Raw genomic sequence first — 24,766 nt, forward strand, 5'->3', positions numbered from 1 at the left:
GCTTAACAGTGCCCGATCTCGGAAGCTAAGTAGGCGTGGCCCCAGTTACTACTGGGATGGGAGACCACGCGGGGACACCCTTTTTTGCCTCTGCCCCTTTCTGTTTTGGGTTTTTTCCCCTTCCTCTCTTGCCCTGGATTTCGTCGTCCCCCTTCTAAAGCCTCCTCGGCGCAGGATGTGGAAATCGGCCGCATGGGTGGAAATGGGTGAAGGGCCATCTGCCACCTCCTTTTTGTCCCGCCGGCGCCGCGGTCTGCAGCGTCAGCACCTCTGTTGCTGGCCTGGAGACCGGGAGACGCATCTTCCGCCTCCTTGGGGCGGGATGGGTGGAGGTGTGCGAGGCCTTTCTGCCCAGCCAAGGTGGCGGGGGGGCTTCCTTCGTCCCCTCTGAGGAGCTGGGGGCAAGTCCCCGGGCCTGGGCCGGGTGGAGCGTGTGGGGTGGTGGGAGGCGAGGGCAGCAGCAGGCAGGCGGGCAAGGCAGGGCACTGATGGCAGCGCGCTAATGCTGCGGGTGCCGGTGGGAAGGGGGGATGCCCGTGCTGCGCCAGGCAGTTCCCCGGGCAGGCGGCGGGGCGGGGCGGGGCGGGGCGGGGCGGAGCAGGCCCGGCCCGGCGGGGCAGTCAGCTGACGCCGCCGTGTCATGGGACGGCGGGCTGAGGAGCGTCCGCTCCGCCGTTGCTCCCTGCGTGCCCGCCGCCGTCCGTCATGCTGCGGCTCCTGCTCCCGGCTTGGCCCGGCTCCTCCGGGCGGCGGTGAGTCCCCTCGGCTCCCCCTCCCCTAAGGGCACCCGCTGCGCGGCGGCGGCGGCGGGGGGCTGCGCCGTGCGGCCTCTTGGCTGGCTGTTGGGGAGGGCCCGAGCCCTGAGGGGCGCGGGGGGCCGCCGGGCGGGCACGGCTCCCGGCTGGTAGGGGGCCTCCTCCTGCCCCCGGAGGAAGCCGATTAACTTCGGTCCGTTTTTAATTCATTAGCGATTTGTGGCTCGTGGTGGTGTTCTTCAGAGCGCCGGTGCTGGGCCTGCGGCTGCGCCGAGGGGGGAGCTGCCGGGGCAGGTGCGGCGGCGGGCCGGCTCCCTCTCCTGAGCAGGCCTGCCTGCTCCCGGCCACGCCGGCCGCCGCGCTGGGCCCTCGCCCTCGCCGTTTTGTATTGAGGAAGGGCAGGCACCGCCAGCCCTTGCACCCCGGGCGGTGAGCTGTGCCGCCTTCTTCAGGGGGTGATCGCCGGGGTCGCTGCCTGCTGGACGTGCGGGCCGAAACGGTGCTGCCAGCTGTACTCCTTCCACCGTTCAGACTCTGCTCTGAGAAATAATATCTTACAAGGCCTCATTAAGCAACCCGGGGCGGGGGTGTGGGGGGGGAGGCAGGCAGAAATTGAGCTGCAGTTACCTGATACCGACACTCCATTAGCAGATGCCATGGGAAAACTTGCTCTTCCTGTGGTGTGCGAGAGGAGGGAGAGGAGTTTTCCCTGTTCTGCCCAGGTTCAGCATTGCCTCTCTTGTTGCAGCTTCGTCCAGTGGCACGCCGTACCGCTGCCTAGCCAGGGGCCTAGGCAAATCCTTAGTCTTTGCAATTGCTGTGGGAGCCGTGCCTTGTCACTTACGCCTTGCGTTTGAAGCAGCGTGTCAGTATTATCTTGATAGATGTTGCAACTGAATGTTGCGCAGGTGGTTAAAGCTGTGTGAAAAGTAGCACAGCCTCATGGGAGACCTTTGTCACAGGGAAGATTGGGTGATAGTAAGTATGGTCTCTGAGGGGTGGGGTTACGGCTGAGACTTAGAAAATTCCGAAGAAGGTGGTGGGTAAGAGGAATGGAGAACCAATACTCAACAAATTTGGTAGTATTAGAAGGGGGGCACTTGGTGGATTTAGTAGATCAGCTGTTTATTTTATCAGAGATAAAATGCTTCAAAAGTATATAGTGAATTTCAGGAATTTGCTGCTATAGGAGGTGGTAGAAGCGGACAGTATTTAACAGATTCCAAAAAAGGATTAACCAAATTACAATACATCAGGTTCATAAACAACATCCAGAAATGACTAGGCAAGGATTTGCCTTCAAACACCCCTAATGTAGCAGCTTTGTCTGCTGGAGGAGTATGAAGGAAGCAGACCACAGGCAGTGGCCGGGGTCATGTCGTTTCCTTAAACAGCATTTCTTACTGCTATTGTCCAGACAGAATATGGCCTGGCGTCTAGAGGAACTGTGGACTCAAACTGGTAGGGCATTTCTTATACTCTTATCCTGCTTAGCTTTGTTTATTTTCTATAGAGGCGCGTGTGTAAAATAGCACTGTTTTTTAAGAATAGTGTTGTAACAGCTGAGAGGACTTGAGGAACTGGGGCCGGGAGGCACGATTTCTCTACCAACCCACAGCTCCTGGACCAAGCAATGAGGGAAGGGGTCTTCTTAAAACTTGGTCTAGTTGTCAAAATATAGCAGGGTCCTCTCGTTACAGAGGTGCTAGTGTTCTTTTAAATTAGCTTGGGAAAGTGTATGCTGCAGATAAGCAACCTGGCAAACTCGGGTTTGTAGACTTCTGGACTCAAGCTCACTGCGGAGCCCTACAAGGCTGCTTTCATGCCCTAGTTCTGAGATTTCTGGCTGTAATGATTGCTTACTTTTTCTCTAGTTGAGTGTGGACTGAGAGACAGGAAGTGTTTTGAAAGCTATGCAGTGACATAGGCTTACTTTAAATAAAGAAGTTTGTTATCTCAAACTTGGTCTGTATTGTATGTTATGAAAGACCATCCAAACTTTTTTCAAGTATGGTTAAAATAAAACAGTGGGTTTATTTTAAATAGAAATGTGCAAACTGGGCACGAGTAGAAACGCTATGAACTCTGAGCAAAATACAGAGCAAAGCAGGGAATTCCGGTACGATTGAAGCATAACTGATGCTTGCTTATTTATTTTCAATCTGGGAGCAGAGATGCATTAGACTTAGTGGTCCCTTTACTTCTAAAGGAGCACAGCGTGCGATGTTTTAATCCCTTTTCAACTTAATTGTGTCCTGGTAGACCAGGATATGCTGAAATAGGTGTTGAGTCTTGGGAACTGTACACGTAGTGGAAGTGAGTAGCAAAACACAATGTGGGTTTCACTAGTTCTACTGTTTTTTAGGGCTTTGGGGAAGTCTTACTCACAACTGGAGGCAAGGGTATCTGCCGATACATCATCTGCAGTTTCTGGGACCACAGCTGCATCTGGCAGCTATTCAGTGGGGATTTCACTGCTGCTGTAGTACGTGTTAGTAGAACCTCTTGCATTCACTAAGAATGATGTAGGGTGATACCTGCTTTTAAAATGGAGCCAACTGCTTGGGAAGAAGAACAGAAAACACGTGTCCGAAGTTAACAGCAGAAGCAGCTTAGTCACAGAACATGTACGGGGTTTACAAATACTATCATGATTGTTTGCAAAGACTATAATGATTGTTTCCAGCACTCATTGTATCACTGTTGTGATCTATTGCCATCTACTATAAGGAAGTCTTAATGAGGAAATGGCATATTAAAAAAAAAAAAAGGGGGGGGGGGGGGGGGAGGAGTCATCGAGGAAAGCAGGCGGGGAGCTTGGAAGTGCACTGCCAGAATCCAGTGTTTTCAGTTGTCTGATTTATTCTGCATCAGGAAATCTCCTCCCTGCCTTTATGATAGCGATTCTGCATGACCCGGTGTCCTGGGTAGTATGTACAGAGCAACAGTCCTTTATTGCAGTCTGGGAAAAAGGGAATGTGTGTAATATTTAAAACGGCTGATACTGGTTCCTGGTTGCAGGCTTCGTTGACCCAAGGCATCCCTTCATAACCACACTATTGCCTACGGGAGACTTCTGCAGAACAGAAGGGAACGGTCAGGAAGCAAAGATGATCTCCTTCAAGCAACTGCCTCTTGAAGCAAAGGCTGCAGGAGTGGTTTTCTTCTCCATGATGCTATCACGGAGTTATCTGGCAGAACAACTCGAGCTCAGGATGCGGCGTTGGCTTCTAAGGCTGCAGATGGCAGTATTTGCTAATGCACTCATGTTGATAGGATCTCTTCATGTTTGGAGAAGCACAGTCACCACGTTCTCCAGGTCTTCAGCTGCCAGCTCCTTCTTTTTCACGCCATGGAAAATAGCTGTGTGAGGGGAGGGGAGGAGGGGTGAAGGGCCGGGCTCACCTTGAAGTGGGCGAACTGCAGGTACTTGCAGGGCTCGCGGCGCTGGAAGTCCTCGAGCAGGTCGCGGCCGGGCTGGGCCTGGCGGAAGGCGGGCAGCCCCTGCTTGCAGCGCCGCAGGCACTGGGCCCGCCTCAGCACCCCGGCCAGGAGGCGCAGCTCGGCCAGCGCTCCCCCGGCGGCGCTGCAGTTGCGGTGGCAGAAGGCCTCGCTGTCGCGCAGCAGGCGGTAGAGCCGCATGCTGACCTCCAGGTAGTTGACGCCCTCGGGCCAGTTCTCGGTGCTGTAGTGGTCCAGGCCGTAGCGGCAGGCGGACTCGAGCGGCATGAGCTCGTCCCGCGGGAAGCTGCGGAAGCTGTGGCGCTCGTACTGCGCCGCCGCCAGCGCCAGCCACATGGCTGCGCCTTCGGCCGCCGCCCGGCCACCACGTCGCCGCCACGGGGAGAGCGGGGCGGGGCCGGGGGAGGGGTCGGGTCGGGGTCGGGGGAAGCCGGTCCGGCCCCGCCCCGGGGAGGGTGTGCGCGGCGGTGGGGGAAAGTCGGTGGTGGGGCAAGCGGGGCCGGGGCGGGGGAGCTAAGGGCGGCGCTGGCGCCGGGTCTGGCGGGGGAGCGCGCAGACACCCTACGCTTAACAGTGCCCGATCTCGGAAGCTAAGTAGGCGTGGCCCCAGTTACTACTGGGATGGGAGACCACGCGGGGACACCCTTTTTTGCCTCTGCCCCTTTCTGTTTTGGGTTTTTTCCCCTTCCTCTCTTGCCCTGGATTTCGTCGTCCCCCTTCTAAAGCCTCCTCGGCGCAGGATGTGGAAATCGGCCGCATGGGTGGAAATGGGTGAAGGGCCATCTGCCACCTCCTTTTTGTCCCGCCGGCGCCGCGGTCTGCAGCGTCAGCACCTCTGTTGCTGGCCTGGAGACCGGGAGACGCATCTTCCGCCTCCTTGGGGCGGGATGGGTGGAGGTGTGCGAGGCCTTTCTGCCCAGCCAAGGTGGCGGGGGGGCTTCCTTCGTCCCCTCTGAGGAGCTGGGGGCAAGTCCCCGGGCCTGGGCCGGGTGGAGCGTGTGGGGTGGTGGGAGGCGAGGGCAGCAGCAGGCAGGCGGGCAAGGCAGGGCACTGATGGCAGCGCGCTAATGCTGCGGGTGCCGGTGGGAAGGGGGGATGCCCGTGCTGCGCCAGGCAGTTCCCCGGGCAGGCGGCGGGGCGGGGCGGGGCGGGGCGGGGCGGGGCGGAGCAGGCCCGGCCCGGCGGGGCAGTCAGCTGACGCCGCCGTGTCATGGGACGGCGGGCTGAGGAGCGTCCGCTCCGCCGTTGCTCCCTGCGTGCCCGCCGCCGTCCGTCATGCTGCGGCTCCTGCTCCCGGCTTGGCCCGGCTCCTCCGGGCGGCGGTGAGTCCCCTCGGCTCCCCCTCCCCTAAGGGCACCCGCTGCGCGGCGGCGGCGGCGGGGGGCTGCGCCGTGCGGCCTCTTGGCTGGCTGTTGGGGAGGGCCCGAGCCCTGAGGGGCGCGGGGGGCCGCCGGGCGGGCACGGCTCCCGGCTGGTAGGGGGCCTCCTCCTGCCCCCGGAGGAAGCCGATTAACTTCGGTCCGTTTTTAATTCATTAGCGATTTGTGGCTCGTGGTGGTGTTCTTCAGAGCGCCGGTGCTGGGCCTGCGGCTGCGCCGAGGGGGGAGCTGCCGGGGCAGGTGCGGCGGCGGGCCGGCTCCCTCTCCTGAGCAGGCCTGCCTGCTCCCGGCCACGCCGGCCGCCGCGCTGGGCCCTCGCCCTCGCCGTTTTGTATTGAGGAAGGGCAGGCACCGCCAGCCCTTGCACCCCGGGCGGTGAGCTGTGCCGCCTTCTTCAGGGGGTGATCGCCGGGGTCGCTGCCTGCTGGACGTGCGGGCCGAAACGGTGCTGCCAGCTGTACTCCTTCCACCGTTCAGACTCTGCTCTGAGAAATAATATCTTACAAGGCCTCATTAAGCAACCCGGGGCGGGGGTGTGGGGGGGGAGGCAGGCAGAAATTGAGCTGCAGTTACCTGATACCGACACTCCATTAGCAGATGCCATGGGAAAACTTGCTCTTCCTGTGGTGTGCGAGAGGAGGGAGAGGAGTTTTCCCTGTTCTGCCCAGGTTCAGCATTGCCTCTCTTGTTGCAGCTTCGTCCAGTGGCACGCCGTACCGCTGCCTAGCCAGGGGCCTAGGCAAATCCTTAGTCTTTGCAATTGCTGTGGGAGCCGTGCCTTGTCACTTACGCCTTGCGTTTGAAGCAGCGTGTCAGTATTATCTTGATAGATGTTGCAACTGAATGTTGCGCAGGTGGTTAAAGCTGTGTGAAAAGTAGCACAGCCTCATGGGAGACCTTTGTCACAGGGAAGATTGGGTGATAGTAAGTATGGTCTCTGAGGGGTGGGGTTACGGCTGAGACTTAGAAAATTCCGAAGAAGGTGGTGGGTAAGAGGAATGGAGAACCAATACTCAACAAATTTGGTAGTATTAGAAGGGGGGCACTTGGTGGATTTAGTAGATCAGCTGTTTATTTTATCAGAGATAAAATGCTTCAAAAGTATATAGTGAATTTCAGGAATTTGCTGCTATAGGAGGTGGTAGAAGCGGACAGTATTTAACAGATTCCAAAAAAGGATTAACCAAATTACAATACATCAGGTTCATAAACAACATCCAGAAATGACTAGGCAAGGATTTGCCTTCAAACACCCCTAATGTAGCAGCTTTGTCTGCTGGAGGAGTATGAAGGAAGCAGACCACAGGCAGTGGCCGGGGTCATGTCGTTTCCTTAAACAGCATTTCTTACTGCTATTGTCCAGACAGAATATGGCCTGGCGTCTAGAGGAACTGTGGACTCAAACTGGTAGGGCATTTCTTATACTCTTATCCTGCTTAGCTTTGTTTATTTTCTATAGAGGCGCGTGTGTAAAATAGCACTGTTTTTTAAGAATAGTGTTGTAACAGCTGAGAGGACTTGAGGAACTGGGGCCGGGAGGCACGATTTCTCTACCAACCCACAGCTCCTGGACCAAGCAATGAGGGAAGGGGTCTTCTTAAAACTTGGTCTAGTTGTCAAAATATAGCAGGGTCCTCTCGTTACAGAGGTGCTAGTGTTCTTTTAAATTAGCTTGGGAAAGTGTATGCTGCAGATAAGCAACCTGGCAAACTCGGGTTTGTAGACTTCTGGACTCAAGCTCACTGCGGAGCCCTACAAGGCTGCTTTCATGCCCTAGTTCTGAGATTTCTGGCTGTAATGATTGCTTACTTTTTCTCTAGTTGAGTGTGGACTGAGAGACAGGAAGTGTTTTGAAAGCTATGCAGTGACATAGGCTTACTTTAAATAAAGAAGTTTGTTATCTCAAACTTGGTCTGTATTGTATGTTATGAAAGACCATCCAAACTTTTTTCAAGTATGGTTAAAATAAAACAGTGGGTTTATTTTAAATAGAAATGTGCAAACTGGGCACGAGTAGAAACGCTATGAACTCTGAGCAAAATACAGAGCAAAGCAGGGAATTCCGGTACGATTGAAGCATAACTGATGCTTGCTTATTTATTTTCAATCTGGGAGCAGAGATGCATTAGACTTAGTGGTCCCTTTACTTCTAAAGGAGCACAGCGTGCGATGTTTTAATCCCTTTTCAACTTAATTGTGTCCTGGTAGACCAGGATATGCTGAAATAGGTGTTGAGTCTTGGGAACTGTACACGTAGTGGAAGTGAGTAGCAAAACACAATGTGGGTTTCACTAGTTCTACTGTTTTTTAGGGCTTTGGGGAAGTCTTACTCACAACTGGAGGCAAGGGTATCTGCCGATACATCATCTGCAGTTTCTGGGACCACAGCTGCATCTGGCAGCTATTCAGTGGGGATTTCACTGCTGCTGTAGTACGTGTTAGTAGAACCTCTTGCATTCACTAAGAATGATGTAGGGTGATACCTGCTTTTAAAATGGAGCCAACTGCTTGGGAAGAAGAACAGAAAACACGTGTCCGAAGTTAACAGCAGAAGCAGCTTAGTCACAGAACATGTACGGGGTTTACAAATACTATCATGATTGTTTGCAAAGACTATAATGATTGTTTCCAGCACTCATTGTATCACTGTTGTGATCTATTGCCATCTACTATAAGGAAGTCTTAATGAGGAAATGGCATATTAAAAAAAAAAAGGGGGGGGGGGGGAGGAGTCATCGAGGAAAGCAGGCGGGGAGCTTGGAAGTGCACTGCCAGAATCCAGTGTTTTCAGTTGTCTGATTTATTCTGCATCAGGAAATCTCCTCCCTGCCTTTATGATAGCGATTCTGCATGACCCGGTGTCCTGGGTAGTATGTACAGAGCAACAGTCCTTTATTGCAGTCTGGGAAAAAGGGAATGTGTGTAATATTTAAAACGGCTGATACTGGTTCCTGGTTGCAGGCTTCGTTGACCCAAGGCATCCCTTCATAACCACACTATTGCCTACGGGAGACTTCTGCAGAACAGAAGGGAACGGTCAGGAAGCAAAGATGATCTCCTTCAAGCAACTGCCTCTTGAAGCAAAGGCTGCAGGAGTGGTTTTCTTCTCCATGATGCTATCACGGAGTTACCTGGCAGAACAACTCGAGCTCAGGATGCGGCGTTGGCTTCTAAGGCTGCAGATGGCAGTATTTGCTAATGCACTCATGTTGATAGGATCTCTTCATGTTTGGAGAAGCACAGTCACCACGTTCTCCAGGTCTTCAGCTGCCAGCTCCTTCTTTTTCACGCCATGGAAAATAGCTGTGTGAGGGGAGGGGAGGAGGGGTGAAGGGCCGGGCTCACCTTGAAGTGGGCGAACTGCAGGTACTTGCAGGGCTCGCGGCGCTGGAAGTCCTCGAGCAGGTCGCGGCCGGGCTGGGCCTGGCGGAAGGCGGGCAGCCCCTGCTTGCAGCGCCGCAGGCACTGGGCCCGCCTCAGCACCCCGGCCAGGAGGCGCAGCTCGGCCAGCGCTCCCCCGGCGGCGCTGCAGTTGCGGTGGCAGAAGGCCTCGCTGTCGCGCAGCAGGCGGTAGAGCCGCATGCTGACCTCCAGGTAGTTGACGCCCTCGGGCCAGTTCTCGGTGCTGTAGTGGTCCAGGCCGTAGCGGCAGGCGGACTCGAGCGGCATGAGCTCGTCCCGCGGGAAGCTGCGGAAGCTGTGGCGCTCGTACTGCGCCGCCGCCAGCGCCAGCCACATGGCTGCGCCTTCGGCCGCCGCCCGGCCACCACGTCGCCGCCACGGGGAGAGCGGGGCGGGGCCGGGGGAGGGGTCGGGTCGGGGTCGGGGGAAGCCGGTCCGGCCCCGCCCCGGGGAGGGTGTGCGCGGCGGTGGGGGAAAGTCGGTGGTGGGGCAAGCGGGGCCGGGGCGGGGGAGCTAAGGGCGGCGCTGGCGCCGGGTCTGGCGGGGGAGCGCGCAGACACCCTACGCTTAACAGTGCCCGATCTCGGAAGCTAAGTAGGCGTGGCCCCAGTTACTACTGGGATGGGAGACCACGCGGGGACACCCTTTTTTGCCTCTGCCCCTTTCTGTTTTGGGTTTTTTCCCCTTCCTCTCTTGCCCTGGATTTCGTCGTCCCCCTTCTAAAGCCTCCTCGGCGCAGGATGTGGAAATCGGCCGCATGGGTGGAAATGGGTGAAGGGCCATCTGCCACCTCCTTTTTGTCCCGCCGGCGCCGCGGTCTGCAGCGTCAGCACCTCTGTTGCTGGCCTGGAGACCGGGAGACGCATCTTCCGCCTCCTTGGGGCGGGATGGGTGGAGGTGTGCGAGGCCTTTCTGCCCAGCCAAGGTGGCGGGGGGGCTTCCTTCGTCCCCTCTGAGGAGCTGGGGGCAAGTCCCCGGGCCTGGGCCGGGTGGAGCGTGTGGGGTGGTGGGAGGCGAGGGCAGCAGCAGGCAGGCGGGCAAGGCAGGGCACTGATGGCAGCGCGCTAATGCTGCGGGTGCCGGTGGGAAGGGGGGATGCCCGTGCTGCGCCAGGCAGTTCCCCGGGCAGGCGGCGGGGCGGGGCGGGGCGGGGCGGGGCGGGGCGGAGCAGGCCCGGCCCGGCGGGGCAGTCAGCTGACGCCGCCGTGTCATGGGACGGCGGGCTGAGGAGCGTCCGCTCCGCCGTTGCTCCCTGCGTGCCCGCCGCCGTCCGTCATGCTGCGGCTCCTGCTCCCGGCTTGGCCCGGCTCCTCCGGGCGGCGGTGAGTCCCCTCGGCTCCCCCTCCCCTAAGGGCACCCGCTGCGCGGCGGCGGCGGCGGCGGCGGGGGGCTGCGCCGTGCGGCCTCTTGGCTGGCTGTTGGGGAGGGCCCGAGCCCTGAGGGGCGCGGGGGGCCGCCGGGCGGGCACGGCTCCCGGCTGGTAGGGGGCCTCCTCCTGCCCCCGGAGGAAGCCGATTAACTTCGGTCCGTTTTTAATTCATTAGCGATTTGTGGCTCGTGGTGGTGTTCTTCAGAGCGCCGGTGCTGGGCCTGCGGCTGCGCCGAGGGGGGAGCTGCCGGGGCAGGTGCGGCGGCGGGCCGGCTCCCTCTCCTGAGCAGGCCTGCCTGCTCCCGGCCACGCCGGCCGCCGCGCTGGGCCCTCGCCCTCGCCGTTTTGTATTGAGGAAGGGCAGGCACCGCCAGCCCTTGCACCCCGGGCGGTGAGCTGTGCCGCCTTCTTCAGGGGGTGATCGCCGGGGTCGCTGCCTGCTGGACGTGCGGGCCGAAACGGTGCTGCCAGCTGTACTCCTTCCACCGTTCAGACTCTGCTCTGAGAAATAATATCTTACAAGGCCTCATTAAGCAACCCGGGGCGGGGGTGTGGGGGGGGAGGCAGGCAGAAATTGAGCTGCAGTTACCTGATACCGACACTCCATTAGCAGATGCCATGGGAAAACTTGCTCTTCCTGTGGTGTGCGAGAGGAGGGAGAGGAGTTTTCCCTGTTCTGCCCAGGTTCAGCATTGCCTCTCTTGTTGCAGCTTCGTCCAGTGGCACGCCGTACCGCTGCCTAGCCAGGGGCCTAGGCAAATCCTTAGTCTTTGCAATTGCTGTGGGAGCCGTGCCTTGTCACTTACGCCTTGCGTTTGAAGCAGCGTGTCAGTATTATCTTGATAGATGTTGCAACTGAATGTTGCGCAGGTGGTTAAAGCTGTGTGAAAAGTAGCACAGCCTCATGGGAGACCTTTGTCACAGGGAAGATTGGGTGATAGTAAGTATGGTCTCTGAGGGGTGGGGTTACGGCTGAGACTTAGAAAATTCCGAAGAAGGTGGTGGGTAAGAGGAATGGAGAACCAATACTCAACAAATTTGGTAGTATTAGAAGGGGGGCACTTGGTGGATTTAGTAGATCAGCTGTTTATTTTATCAGAGATAAAATGCTTCAAAAGTATATAGTGAATTTCAGGAATTTGCTGCTATAGGAGGTGGTAGAAGCGGACAGTATTTAACAGATTCCAAAAAAGGATTAACCAAATTACAATACATCAGGTTCATAAACAACATCCAGAAATGACTAGGCAAGGATTTGCCTTCAAACACCCCTAATGTAGCAGCTTTGTCTGCTGGAGGAGTATGAAGGAAGCAGACCACAGGCAGTGGCCGGGGTCATGTCGTTTCCTTAAACAGCATTTCTTACTGCTATTGTCCAGACAGAATATGGCCTGGCGTCTAGAGGAACTGTGGACTCAAACTGGTAGGGCATTTCTTATACTCTTATCCTGCTTAGCTTTGTTTATTTTCTATAGAGGCGCGTGTGTAAAATAGCACTGTTTTTTAAGAATAGTGTTGTAACAGCTGAGAGGACTTGAGGAACTGGGGCCGGGAGGCACGATTTCTCTACCAACCCACAGCTCCTGGACCAAGCAATGAGGGAAGGGGTCTTCTTAAAACTTGGTCTAGTTGTCAAAATATAGCAGGGTCCTCTCGTTACAGAGGTGCTAGTGTTCTTTTAAATTAGCTTGGGAAAGTGTATGCTGCAGATAAGCAACCTGGCAAACTCGGGTTTGTAGACTTCTGGACTCAAGCTCACTGCGGAGCCCTACAAGGCTGCTTTCATGCCCTAGTTCTGAGATTTCTGGCTGTAATGATTGCTTACTTTTTCTCTAGTTGAGTGTGGACTGAGAGACAGGAAGTGTTTTGAAAGCTATGCAGTGACATAGGCTTACTTTAAATAAAGAAGTTTGTTATCTCAAACTTGGTCTGTATTGTATGTTATGAAAGACCATCCAAACTTTTTTCAAGTATGGTTAAAATAAAACAGTGGGTTTATTTTAAATAGAAATGTGCAAACTGGGCACGAGTAGAAACGCTATGAACTCTGAGCAAAATACAGAGCAAAGCAGGGAATTCCAGTACGATTGAAGCATAACTGATGCTTGCTTATTTATTTTCAATCTGGGAGCAGAGATGCATTAGACTTAGTGGTCCCTTTACTTCTAAAGGAGCACAGCGTGCGATGTTTTAATCCCTTTTCAACTTAATTGTGTCCTGGTAGACCAGGATATGCTGAAATAGGTGTTGAGTCTTGGGAACTGTACACGTAGTGGAAGTGAGTAGCAAAACACAATGTGGGTTTCACTAGTTCTACTGTTTTTTAGGGCTTTGGGGAAGTCTTACTCACAACTGGAGGCAAGGGTATCTGCCGATACATCATCTGCAGTTTCTGGGACCACAGCTGCATCTGGCAGCTATTCAGTGGGGATTTCACTGCTGCTGTAGTACGTGTTAGTAGAACCTCTTGCATTCACTAAGAATGATGTAGGGTGATACCTGCTTTTAAAATGGAGCCAACTGCTTGGGAAGAAGAACAGAAAACACGTGTCCGAAGTTAACAGCAGAAGCAGCTTAGTCACAGAACATGTACGGGGTTTACAAATACTATCATGATTGTTTGCAAAGACTATAATGATTGTTTCCAGCACTCATTGTATCACTGTTGTGATCTATTGCCATCTACTATAAGGAAGTCTTAATGAGGAAATGGCATATTAAAAAAAAAAAAGGGGGGGGGGGGGGAGGAGTCATCGAGGAAAGCAGGCGGGGAGCTTGGAAGTGCACTGCCAGAATCCAGTGTTTTCAGTTGTCTGATTTATTCTGCATCAGGAAATCTCCTCCCTGCCTTTATGATAGCGATTCTGCATGACCCGGTGTCCTGGGTAGTATGTACAGAGTAACAGTCCTTTATTGCAGTCTGGGAAAAAGGGAATGTGTGTAATATTTAAAACGGCTGATACTGGTTCCTGGTTGCAGGCTTCGTTGACCCAAGGCATCCCTTCATAACCACACTATTGCCTACGGGAGACTTCTGCAGAACAGAAGGGAACGGTCAGGAAGCAAAGATGATCTCCTTCAAGCAACTGCCTCTTGAAGCAAAGGCTGCAGGAGTGGTTTTCTTCTCCATGATGCTATCACGGAGTTATCTGGCAGAACAACTCGAGCTCAGGATGCGGCGTTGGCTTCTAAGGCTGCAGATGGCAGTATTTGCTAATGCACTCATGTTGATAGGATCTCTTCATGTTTGGAGAAGCACAGTCACCACGTTCTCCAGGTCTTCAGCTGCCAGCTCCTTCTTTTTCACGCCATGGAAAATAGCTGTGTGAGGGGAGGGGAGGAGGGGTGAAGGGCCGGGCTCACCTTGAAGTGGGCGAACTGCAGGTACTTGCAGGGCTCGCGGCGCTGGAAGTCCTCGAGCAGGTCGCGGCCGGGCTGGGCCTGGCGGAAGGCGGGCAGCCCCTGCTTGCAGCGCCGCAGGCACTGGGCCCGCCTCAGCACCCCGGCCAGGAGGCGCAGCTCGGCCAGCGCTCCCCCGGCGGCGCTGCAGTTGCGGTGGCAGAAGGCCTCGCTGTCGCGCAGCAGGCGGTAGAGCCGCATGCTGACCTCCAGGTAGTTGACGCCCTCGGGCCAGTTCTCGGTGCTGTAGTGGTCCAGGCCGTAGCGGCAGGCGGACTCGAGCGGCATGAGCTCGTCCCGCGGGAAGCTGCGGAAGCTGTGGCGCTCGTACTGCGCCGCCGCCAGCGCCAGCCACATGGCTGCGCCTTCGGCCGCCGCCCGGCCACCACGTCGCCGCCACGGGGAGAGCGGGGCGGGGCCGGGGGAGGGGTCGGGTCGGGGTCGGGGGAAGCCGGTCCGGCCCCGCCCCGGGGAGGGTGTGCGCGGCGGTGGGGGAAAGTCGGTGGTGGGGAAAGCGGGGCCGGGGCGGGGGAGCTAAGGGCGGCGCTGGCGCCGGGTCTGGCGGGGGAGCGCGCAGACACCCTACGCTTAACAGTGCCCGATCTCGGAAGCTAAGTAGGCGTGGCCCCAGTTACTACTGGGATGGGAGACCACGCGGGGACACCCTTTTTTGCCTCTGCCCCTTTCTGTTTTGGGTTTTTTCCCCTTCCTCTCTTGCCCTGGATTTCGTCGTCCCCCTTCTAAAGCCTCCTCGGCGCAGGATGTGGAAATCGGCCGCATGGGTGGAAATGGGTGAAGGGCCATCTGCCACCTCCTTTTTGTCCCGCCGGCGCCGCGGTCTGCAGCGTCAGCACCTCTGTTGCTGGCCTGGAGACCGGGAGACGCATCTTCCGCCTCCTTGGGGCGGGATGGGTGGAGGTGTGCGAGGCCTTTCTGCCCAGCCAAGGTGGCGGGGGGGCTTCCTTCGTCCCCTCTGAGGAGCTGGGGGCAAGTCCCCGGGCCTGGGCCGGGTGGAGCGTGTGGGGTGGTGGGAGGCGAGGGCAGCAGCAGGCAGGCGGGCAAGGCAGGGCACTGATGGCAGCGCGCTAATGCTGCGGGTGCCGGTGGGAAGGGGGGATGCCCGTGCTGCGCCAGGCAGTTCCCCGGGCAGGCGGCGGGGCGGGGCGGGGCGGGGCGGAGCAGGCCCGGCCCGGCGGGGCAGTCAGCTGACGCCGCCGTGTCATGGGACGGCGGGCTGAGGAGCGTCCGCTCCGCCGTTGCTCCCTGCGTGCCCGCCGCCGTCCGTCATGCTGCGGCTCCTGCTCCCGGCTTGGCCCGGCTCCTCCGGGCGGCGGTGAGTCCCCTCGGCTCCCCCTCCCCTAAGGGCACCCGCTGCGCGGCGGCGGCGGCGGGGGGCTGCGCCGTGCGGCCTCTTGGCTGGCTGTTGGGGAGGGCCCGAGCCCTGAGGGGCGCGGGGGGCCGCCGGGCGGGCACGGCTCCCGGCTGGTAGGGGGCCTCCTCCTGCCCCCGGAGGAAGCCGATTAACTTCGGTCCGTTTTTAATTCATTAGCGATTTGTGGCTCGTGGTGGTGTTCTTCAGAGCGCCGGTGCTGGGCCTGCGGCTGCGCCGAGGGGGGAGCTGCCGGGGCAGGTGCGGCGGCGGGCCGGCTCCCTCTCCTGAGCAGGCCTGCCTGCTCCCGGCCACGCCGGCCGCCGCGCTGGGCCCTCGCCCTCGCCGTTTTGTATTGAGGAAGGGCAGGCACCGCCAGCCCTTGCACCCCGGGCGGTGAGCTGTGCCGCCTTCTTCAGGGGGTGATCGCCGGGGTCGCTGCCTGCTGGACGTGCGGGCCGAAACGGTGCTGCCAGCTGTACTCCTTCCACCGTTCAGACTCTGCTCTGAGAAATAATATCTTACAAGGCCTCATTAAGCAACCCGGGGCGGGGGTGTGGGGGGGGAGGCAGGCAGAAATTGAGCTGCAGTTACCTGATACCGACACTCCATTAGCAGATGCCATGGGAAAACTTGCTCTTCCTGTGGTGTGCGAGAGGAGGGAGAGGAGTTTTCCCTGTTCTGCCCAGGTTCAGCATTGCCTCTCTTGTTGCAGCTTCGTCCAGTGGCACGCCGTACCGCTGCCTAGCCAGGGGCCTAGGCAAATCCTTAGTCTTTGCAATTGCTGTGGGAGCCGTGCCTTGTCACTTACGCCTTGCGTTTGAAGCAGCGTGTCAGTATTATCTTGATAGATGTTGCAACTGAATGTTGCGCAGGTGGTTAAAGCTGTGTGAAAAGTAGCACAGCCTCATGGGAGACCTTTGTCACAGGGAAGATTGGGTGATAGTAAGTATGGTCTCTGAGGGGTGGGGTTACGGCTGAGACTTAGAAAATTCCGAAGAAGGTGGTGGGTAAGAGGAATGGAGAACCAATACTCAACAAATTTGGTAGTATTAGAAGGGGGGCACTTGGTGGATTTAGTAGATCAGCTGTTTATTTTATCAGAGATAAAATGCTTCAAAAGTATATAGTGAATTTCAGGAATTTGCTGCTATAGGAGGTGGTAGAAGCGGACAGTATTTAACAGATTCCAAAAAAGGATTAACCAAATTACAATACATCAGGTTCATAAACAACATCCAGAAATGACTAGGCAAGGATTTGCCTTCAAACACCCCTAATGTAGCAGCTTTGTCTGCTGGAGGAGTATGAAGGAAGCAGACCACAGGCAGTGGCCGGGGTCATGTCGTTTCCTTAAACAGCATTTCTTACTGCTATTGTCCAGACAGAATATGGCCTGGCGTCTAGAGGAACTGTGGACTCAAACTGGTAGGGCATTTCTTATACTCTTATCCTGCTTAGCTTTGTTTATTTTCTATAGAGGCGCGTGTGTAAAATAGCACTGTTTTTTAAGAATAGTGTTGTAACAGCTGAGAGGACTTGAGGAACTGGGGCCGGGAGGCACGATTTCTCTACCAACCCACAGCTCCTGGACCAAGCAATGAGGGAAGGGGTCTTCTTAAAACTTGGTCTAGTTGTCAAAATATAGCAGGGTCCTCTCGTTACAGAGGTGCTAGTGTTCTTTTAAATTAGCTTGGGAAAGTGTATGCTGCAGATAAGCAACCTGGCAAACTCGGGTTTGTAGACTTCTGGACTCAAGCTCACTGCGGAGCCCTACAAGGCTGCTTTCATGCCCTAGTTCTGAGATTTCTGGCTGTAATGATTGCTTACTTTTTCTCTAGTTGAGTGTGGACTGAGAGACAGGAAGTGTTTTGAAAGCTATGCAGTGACATAGGCTTACTTTAAATAAAGAAGTTTGTTATCTCAAACTTGGTCTGTATTGTATGTTATGAAAGGCCATCCAAACTTTTTTCAAGTATGGTTAAAATAAAACAGTGGGTTTATTTTAAATAGAAATGTGCAAACTGGGCACGAGTAGAAACGCTATGAACTCTGAGCAAAACACAGAGCAAAGCAGGGAATTCCGGTACGATTGAAGCATAACTGATGCTTGCTTATTTATTTTCAATCTGGGAGCAGAGATGCATTAGACTTAGTGGTCCCTTTACTTCTAAAGGAGCACAGCGTGCGATGTTTTAATCCCTTTTCAACTTAATTGTGTCCTGGTAGACCAGGATATGCTGAAATAGGTGTTGAGTCTTGGGAACTGTACACGTAGTGGAAGTGAGTAGCAAAACACAATGTGGGTTTCACTAGTTCTACTGTTTTTTAGGGCTTTGGGGAAGTCTTACTCACAACTGGAGGCAAGGGTATCTGCCGATACATCATCTGCAGTTTCTGGGACCACAGCTGCATCTGGCAGCTATTCAGTGGGGATTTCACTGCTGCTGTAGTACGTGTTAGTAGAACCTCTTGCATTCACTAAGAATGATGTAGGGTGATACCTGCTTTTAAAATGGAGCCAACTGCTTGGGAAGAAGAACAGAAAACACGTGTCCGAAGAAGTTAACAGCAGAAGCAGCTTAGTCACAGAACATGTACGGGGTTTACAAATACTATCATGATTGTTTGCAAAGACTATAATGATTGTTTCCAGCACTCATTGTATCACTGTTGTGATCTATTGCCATCTACTATAAGGAAGTCTTAATGAGGAAATGGCATATTAAAAAAAAAAAAGGGGGGGGGGGGGGGAGGAGTCATCGAGGAAAGCAGGCGGGGAGCTTGGAAGTGCACTGCCAGAATCCAGTGTTTTCAGTTGTCTGATTTATTCTGCATCAGGAAATCTCCTCCCTGCCTTTATGATAGCGATTCTGCATGACCCGGTGTCCTGGGTAGTATGTACAGAGCAACAGTCCTTTATTGCAGTCTGGGAAAAAGGGAATGTGTGTAATATTTAAAACGGCTGATACTGGTTCCTGGTTGCAGGCTTCGTTGACCCAAGGCATCCCTTCATAACCACACTATTGCCTACGGGAGACTTCTGCAGAACAGAAGGGAACGGTCAGGAAGCAAAGATGATCTCCTTCAAGCAACTGCCTCTTGAAGCAAAGGCTGCAGGAGTGGTTTTCTTCTCCATGATGCTATCACGGAGTTATCTGGCAGAACAACTCGAGCTCAGGATGCGGCGTTGGCTTCTAAGGCTGCAGATGGCAGTATTTGCTAATGCACTCATGTTGATAGGATCTCTTCATGTTTGGAGAAGCACAGTCACCACGTTCTCCAGGTCTTCAGCTGCCAGCTCCTTCTTTTTCACGCCATGGAAAATAGCTGTGTGAGGGGAGGGGAGGAGGGGTGAAGGGCCGGGCTCACCTTGAAGTGGGCGAACTGCAGGTACTTGCAGGGCTCGCGGCGCTGGAAGTCCTCGAGCAGGTCGCGGCCGGGCTGGGCCTGGCGGAAGGCGGGCAGCCCCTGCTTGCAGCGCCGCAGGCACTGGGCCCGCCTCAGCACCCCGGCCAGGAGGCGCAGCTCGGCCAGCGCTCCCCCGGCGGCGCTGCAGTTGCGGTGGCAGAAGGCCTCGCTGTCGCGCAGCAGGCGGTAGAGCCGCATGCTGACCTCCAGGTAGTTGACGCCCTCGGGCCAGTTCTCGGTGCTGTAGTGGTCCAGGCCGTAGCGGCAGGCGGACTCGAGCGGCATGAGCTCGTCCCGCGGGAAGCTGCGGAAGCTGTGGCGCTCGTACTGCGCCGCCGCCAGCGCCAGCCACATGGCTGCGCCTTCGGCCGCCGCCCGGCCACCACGTCGCCGCCACGGGGAGAGCGGGGCGGGGCCGGGGGAGGGGTCGGGTCGGGGTCGGGGGAAGCCGGTCCGGCCCCGCCCCGGGGAGGGTGTGCGCGGCGGTGGGGGAAAGTCGGTGGTGGGGAAAGCGGGGCCGGGGCGGGGGAGCTAAGGGCGGCGCTGGCGCCGGGTCTGGCGGGGGAGCGCGCAGACACCCTACGCTTAACAGTGCCCGATCTCGGAAGCTAAGTAGGCGTGGCCCCAGTTACTACTGGGATGGGAGACCACGCGGGGACACCCTTTTTTGCCTCTGCCCCTTTCTGTTTTGGGTTTTTTCCCCTTCCTCTCTTGCCCTGGATTTCGTCGTCCCCCTTCTAAAGCCTCCTCGGCGCAGGATGTGGAAATCGGCCGCATGGGTGGAAATGGGTGAAGGGCCATCTGCCACCTCCTTTTTGTCCCGCCGGCGCCGCGGTCTGCAGCGTCAGCACCTCTGTTGCTGGCCTGGAGACCGGGAGACGCATCTTCCGCCTCCTTGGGGCGGGATGGGTGGAGGTGTGCGAGGCCTTTCTGCCCAGCCAAGGTGGCGGGGGGGCTTCCTTCGTCCCCTCTGAGGAGCTGGGGGCAAGTCCCCGGGCCTGGGCCGGGTGGAGCGTGTGGGGTGGTGGGAGGCGAGGGCAGCAGCAGGCAGGCGGGCAAGGCAGGGCACTGATGGCAGCGCGCTAATGCTGCGGGTGCCGGTGGGAAGGGGGGATGCCCGTGCTGCGCCAGGCAGTTCCCCGGGCAGGCGGCGGGGCGGGGCGGAGCAGGCCCGGCCCGGCGGGGCAGTCAGCTGACGCCGCCGTGTCATGGGACGGCGGGCTGAGGAGCGTCCGCTCCGCCGTTGCTCCCTGCGTGCCCGCCGCCGTCCGTCATGCTGCGGCTCCTGCTCCCGGCTTGGCCCGGCTCCTCCGGGCGGCGGTGAGTCCCCTCGGCTCCCCCTCCCCTAAGGGCACCCGCTGCGCGGCGGCGGCGGCGGGGGGCTGCGCCGTGCGGCCTCTTGGCTGGCTGTTGGGGAGGGCCCGAGCCCTGAGGGGCGCGGGGGGCCGCCGGGCGGGCACGGCTCCCGGCTGGTAGGGGGCCTCCTCCTGCCCCCGGAGGAAGCCGATTAACTTCGGTCCGTTTTTAATTCATTAGCGATTTGTGGCTCGTGGTGGTGTTCTTCAGAGCGCCGGTGCTGGGCCTGCGGCTGCGCCGAGGGGGGAGCTGCCGGGGCAGGTGCGGCGGCGGGCCGGCTCCCTCTCCTGAGCAGGCCTGCCTGCTCCCGGCCACGCCGGCCGCCGCGCTGGGCCCTCGCCCTCGCCGTTTTGTATTGAGGAAGGGCAGGCACCGCCAGCCCTTGCACCCCGGGCGGTGAGCTGTGCCGCCTTCTTCAGGGGGTGATCGCCGGGGTCGCTGCCTGCTGGACGTGCGGGCCGAAACGGTGCTGCCAGCTGTACTCCTTCCACCGTTCAGACTCTGCTCTGAGAAATAATATCTTACAAGGCCTCATTAAGCAACCCGGGGCGGGGGTGTGGGGGGGGAGGCAGGCAGAAATTGAGCTGCAGTTACCTGATACCGACACTCCATTAGCAGATGCCATGGGAAAACTTGCTCTTCCTGTGGTGTGCGAGAGGAGGGAGAGGAGTTTTCCCTGTTCTGCCCAGGTTCAGCATTGCCTCTCTTGTTGCAGCTTCGTCCAGTGGCACGCCGTACCGCTGCCTAGCCAGGGGCCTAGGCAAATCCTTAGTCTTTGCAATTGCTGTGGGAGCCGTGCCTTGTCACTTACGCCTTGCGTTTGAAGCAGCGTGTCAGTATTATCTTGATAGATGTTGCAACTGAATGTTGCGCAGGTGGTTAAAGCTGTGTGAAAAGTAGCACAGCCTCATGGGAGACCTTTGTCACAGGGAAGATTGGGTGATAGTAAGTATGGTCTCTGAGGGGTGGGGTTACGGCTGAGACTTAGAAAATTCCGAAGAAGGTGGTGGGTAAGAGGAATGGAGAACCAATACTCAACAAATTTGGTAGTATTAGAAGGGGGGCACTTGGTGGATTTAGTAGATCAGCTGTTTATTTTATCAGAGATAAAATGCTTCAAAAGTATATAGTGAATTTCAGGAATTTGCTGCTATAGGAGGTGGTAGAAGCGGACAGTATTTAACAGATTCCAAAAAAGGATTAACCAAATTACAATACATCAGGTTCATAAACAACATCCAGAAATGACTAGGCAAGGATTTGCCTTCAAACACCCCTAATGTAGCAGCTTTGTCTGCTGGAGGAGTATGAAGGAAGCAGACCACAGGCAGTGGCCGGGGTCATGTCGTTTCCTTAAACAGCATTTCTTACTGCTGTTGTCCAGACAGAATATGGCCTGGCGTCTAGAGGAACTGTGGACTCAAACTGGTAGGGCATTTCTTATACTCTTATCCTGCTTAGCTTTGTTTATTTTCTATAGAGGCGCGTGTGTAAAATAGCACTGTTTTTTAAGAATAGTGTTGTAACAGCTGAGAGGACTTGAGGAACTGGGGCCGGGAGGCACGATTTCTCTACCAACCCACAGCTCCTGGACCAAGCAATGAGGGAAGGGGTCTTCTTAAAACTTGGTCTAGTTGTCAAAATATAGCAGGGTCCTCTCGTTACAGAGGTGCTAGTGTTCTTTTAAATTAGCTTGGGAAAGTGTATGCTGCAGATAAGCAACCTGGCAAACTCGGGTTTGTAGACTTCTGGACTCAAGCTCACTGCGGAGCCCTACAAGGCTGCTTTCATGCCCTAGTTCTGAGATTTCTGGCTGTAATGATTGCTTACTTTTTCTCTAGTTGAGTGTGGACTGAGAGACAGGAAGTGTTTTGAAAGCTATGCAGTGACATAGGCTTACTTTAAATAAAGAAGTTTGTTATCTCAAACTTGGTCTGTATTGTATGTTATGAAAGACCATCCAAACTTTTTTCAAGTATGGTTAAAATAAAACAGTGGGTTTATTTTAAATAGAAATGTGCAAACTGGGCACGAGTAGAAACGCTATGAACTCTGAGCAAAATACAGAGCAAAGCAGGGAATTCCGGTACGATTGAAGCATAACTGATGCTTGCTTATTTATTTTCAATCTGGGAGCAGAGATGCATTAGACTTAGTGGTCCCTTTACTTCTAAAGGAGCACAGCGTGCGATGTTTTAATCCCTTTTCAACTTAATTGTGTCCTGGTAGACCAGGATATGCTGAAATAGGTGTTGAGTCTTGGGAACTGTACACGTAGTGGAAGTGAGTAGCAAAACACAATGTGGGTTTCACTAGTTCTACTGTTTTTTAGGGCTTTGGGGAAGTCTTACTCACAACTGGAGGCAAGGGTATCTGCCGATACATCATCTGCAGTTTCTGGGACCACAGCTGCATCTGGCAGCTATTCAGTGGGGATTTCACTGCTGCTGTAGTACGTGTTAGTAGAACCTCTTGCATTCACTAAGAATGATGTAGGGTGATACCTGCTTTTAAAATGGAGCCAACTGCTTGGGAAGAAGAACAGAAAACACGTGTCCGAAGTTAACAGCAGAAGCAGCTTAGTCACAGAACATGTACGGGGTTTACAAATACTATCATGATTGTTTGCAAAGACTATAATGATTGTTTCCAGCACTCATTGTATCACTGTTGTGATCTATTGCCATCTACTATAAGGAAGTCTTAATGAGGAAATGGCATATTAAAAAAAAAAAAGGGGGGGGGGGGGGAGGAGTCATCGAGGAAAGCAGGCGGGGAGCTTGGAAGTGCACTGCCAGAATCCAGTGTTTTCAGTTGTCTGATTTATTCTGCATCAGGAAATCTCCTCCCTGCCTTTATGATAGCGATTCTGCATGACCCGGTGTCCTGGGTAGTATGTACAGAGTAACAGTCCTTTATTGCAGTCTGGGAAAAAGGGAATGTGTGTAATATTTAAAACGGCTGATACTGGTTCCTGGTTGCAGGCTTCGTTGACCCAAGGCATCCCTTCATAACCACACTATTGCCTACGGGAGACTTCTGCAGAACAGAAGGGAACGGTCAGGAAGCAAAGATGATCTCCTTCAAGCAACTGCCTCTTGAAGCAAAGGCTGCAGGAGTGGTTTTCTTCTCCATGATGCTATCACGGAGTTATCTGGCAGAACAACTCGAGCTCAGGATGCGGCGTTGGCTTCTAAGGCTGCAGATGGCAGTATTTGCTAATGCACTCATGTTGATAGGATCTCTTCATGTTTGGAGAAGCACAGTCACCACGTTCTCCAGGTCTTCAGCTGCCAGCTCCTTCTTTTTCACGCCATGGAAAATAGCTGTGTGAGGGGAGGGGAGGAGGGGTGAAGGGCCGGGCTCACCTTGAAGTGGGCGAACTGCAGGTACTTGCAGGGCTCGCGGCGCTGGAAGTCCTCGAGCAGGTCGCGGCCGGGCTGGGCCTGGCGGAAGGCGGGCAGCCCCTGCTTGCAGCGCCGCAGGCACTGGGCCCGCCTCAGCACCCCGGCCAGGAGGCGCAGCTCGGCCAGCGCTCCCCCGGCGGCGCTGCAGTTGCGGTGGCAGAAGGCCTCGCTGTCGCGCAGCAGGCGGTAGAGCCGCATGCTGACCTCCAGGTAGTTGACGCCCTCGGGCCAGTTCTCGGTGCTGTAGTGGTCCAGGCCGTAGCGGCAGGCGGACTCGAGCGGCATGAGCTCGTCCCGCGGGAAGCTGCGGAAGCTGTGGCGCTCGTACTGCGCCGCCGCCAGCGCCAGCCACATGGCTGCGCCTTCGGCCGCCGCCCGGCCACCACGTCGCCGCCACGGGGAGAGCGGGGCGGGGCCGGGGGAGGGGTCGGGTCGGGGTCGGGGGAAGCCGGTCCGGCCCCGCCCCGGGGAGGGTGTGCGCGGCGGTGGGGGAAAGTCGGTGGTGGGGAAAGCGGGGCCGGGGCGGGGGAGCTAAGGGCGGCGCTGGCGCCGGGTCTGGCGGGGGAGCGCGCAGACACCCTACGCTTAACAGTGCCCGATCTCGGAAGCTAAGTAGGCGTGGCCCCAGTTACTACTGGGATGGGAGACCACGCGGGGACACCCTTTTTTGCCTCTGCCCCTTTCTGTTTTGGGTTTTTTCCCCTTCCTCTCTTGCCCTGGATTTCGTCGTCCCCCTTCTAAAGCCTCCTCGGCGCAGGATGTGGAAATCGGCCGCATGGGTGGAAATGGGTGAAGGGCCATCTGCCACCTCCTTTTTGTCCCGCCGGCGCCGCGGTCTGCAGCGTCAGCACCTCTGTTGCTGGCCTGGAGACCGGGAGACGCATCTTCCGCCTCCTTGGGGCGGGATGGGTGGAGGTGTGCGAGGCCTTTCTGCCCAGCCAAGGTGGCGGGGGGGCTTCCTTCGTCCCCTCTGAGGAGCTGGGGGCAAGTCCCCGGGCCTGGGCCGGGTGGAGCGTGTGGGGTGGTGGGAGGCGAGGGCAGCAGCAGGCAGGCGGGCAAGGCAGGGCACTGATGGCAGCGCGCTAATGCTGCGGGTGCCGGTGGGAAGGGGGGATGCCCGTGCTGCGCCAGGCAGTTCCCCGGGCAGGCGGCGGGGCGGGGCGGGGCGGGGCGGGGCGGGGCGGAGCAGGCCCGGCCCGGCGGGGCAGTCAGCTGACGCCGCCGTGTCATGGGACGGCGGGCTGAGGAGCGTCCGCTCCGCCGTTGCTCCCTGCGTGCCCGCCGCCGTCCGTCATGCTGCGGCTCCTGCTCCCGGCTTGGCCCGGCTCCTCCGGGCGGCGGTGAGTCCCCTCGGCTCCCCCTCCCCTAAGGGCACCCGCTGCGCGGCGGCGGCGGCGGGGGGCTGCGCCGTGCGGCCTCTTGGCTGGCTGTTGGGGAGGGCCCGAGCCCTGAGGGGC

Source organism: Aptenodytes patagonicus, chromosome 2 (assembly GCF_965638725.1).
Source record: "Aptenodytes patagonicus chromosome 2, bAptPat1.pri.cur, whole genome shotgun sequence".
NCBI classification, from domain to species: domain Eukaryota; kingdom Metazoa; phylum Chordata; class Aves; order Sphenisciformes; family Spheniscidae; genus Aptenodytes; species Aptenodytes patagonicus.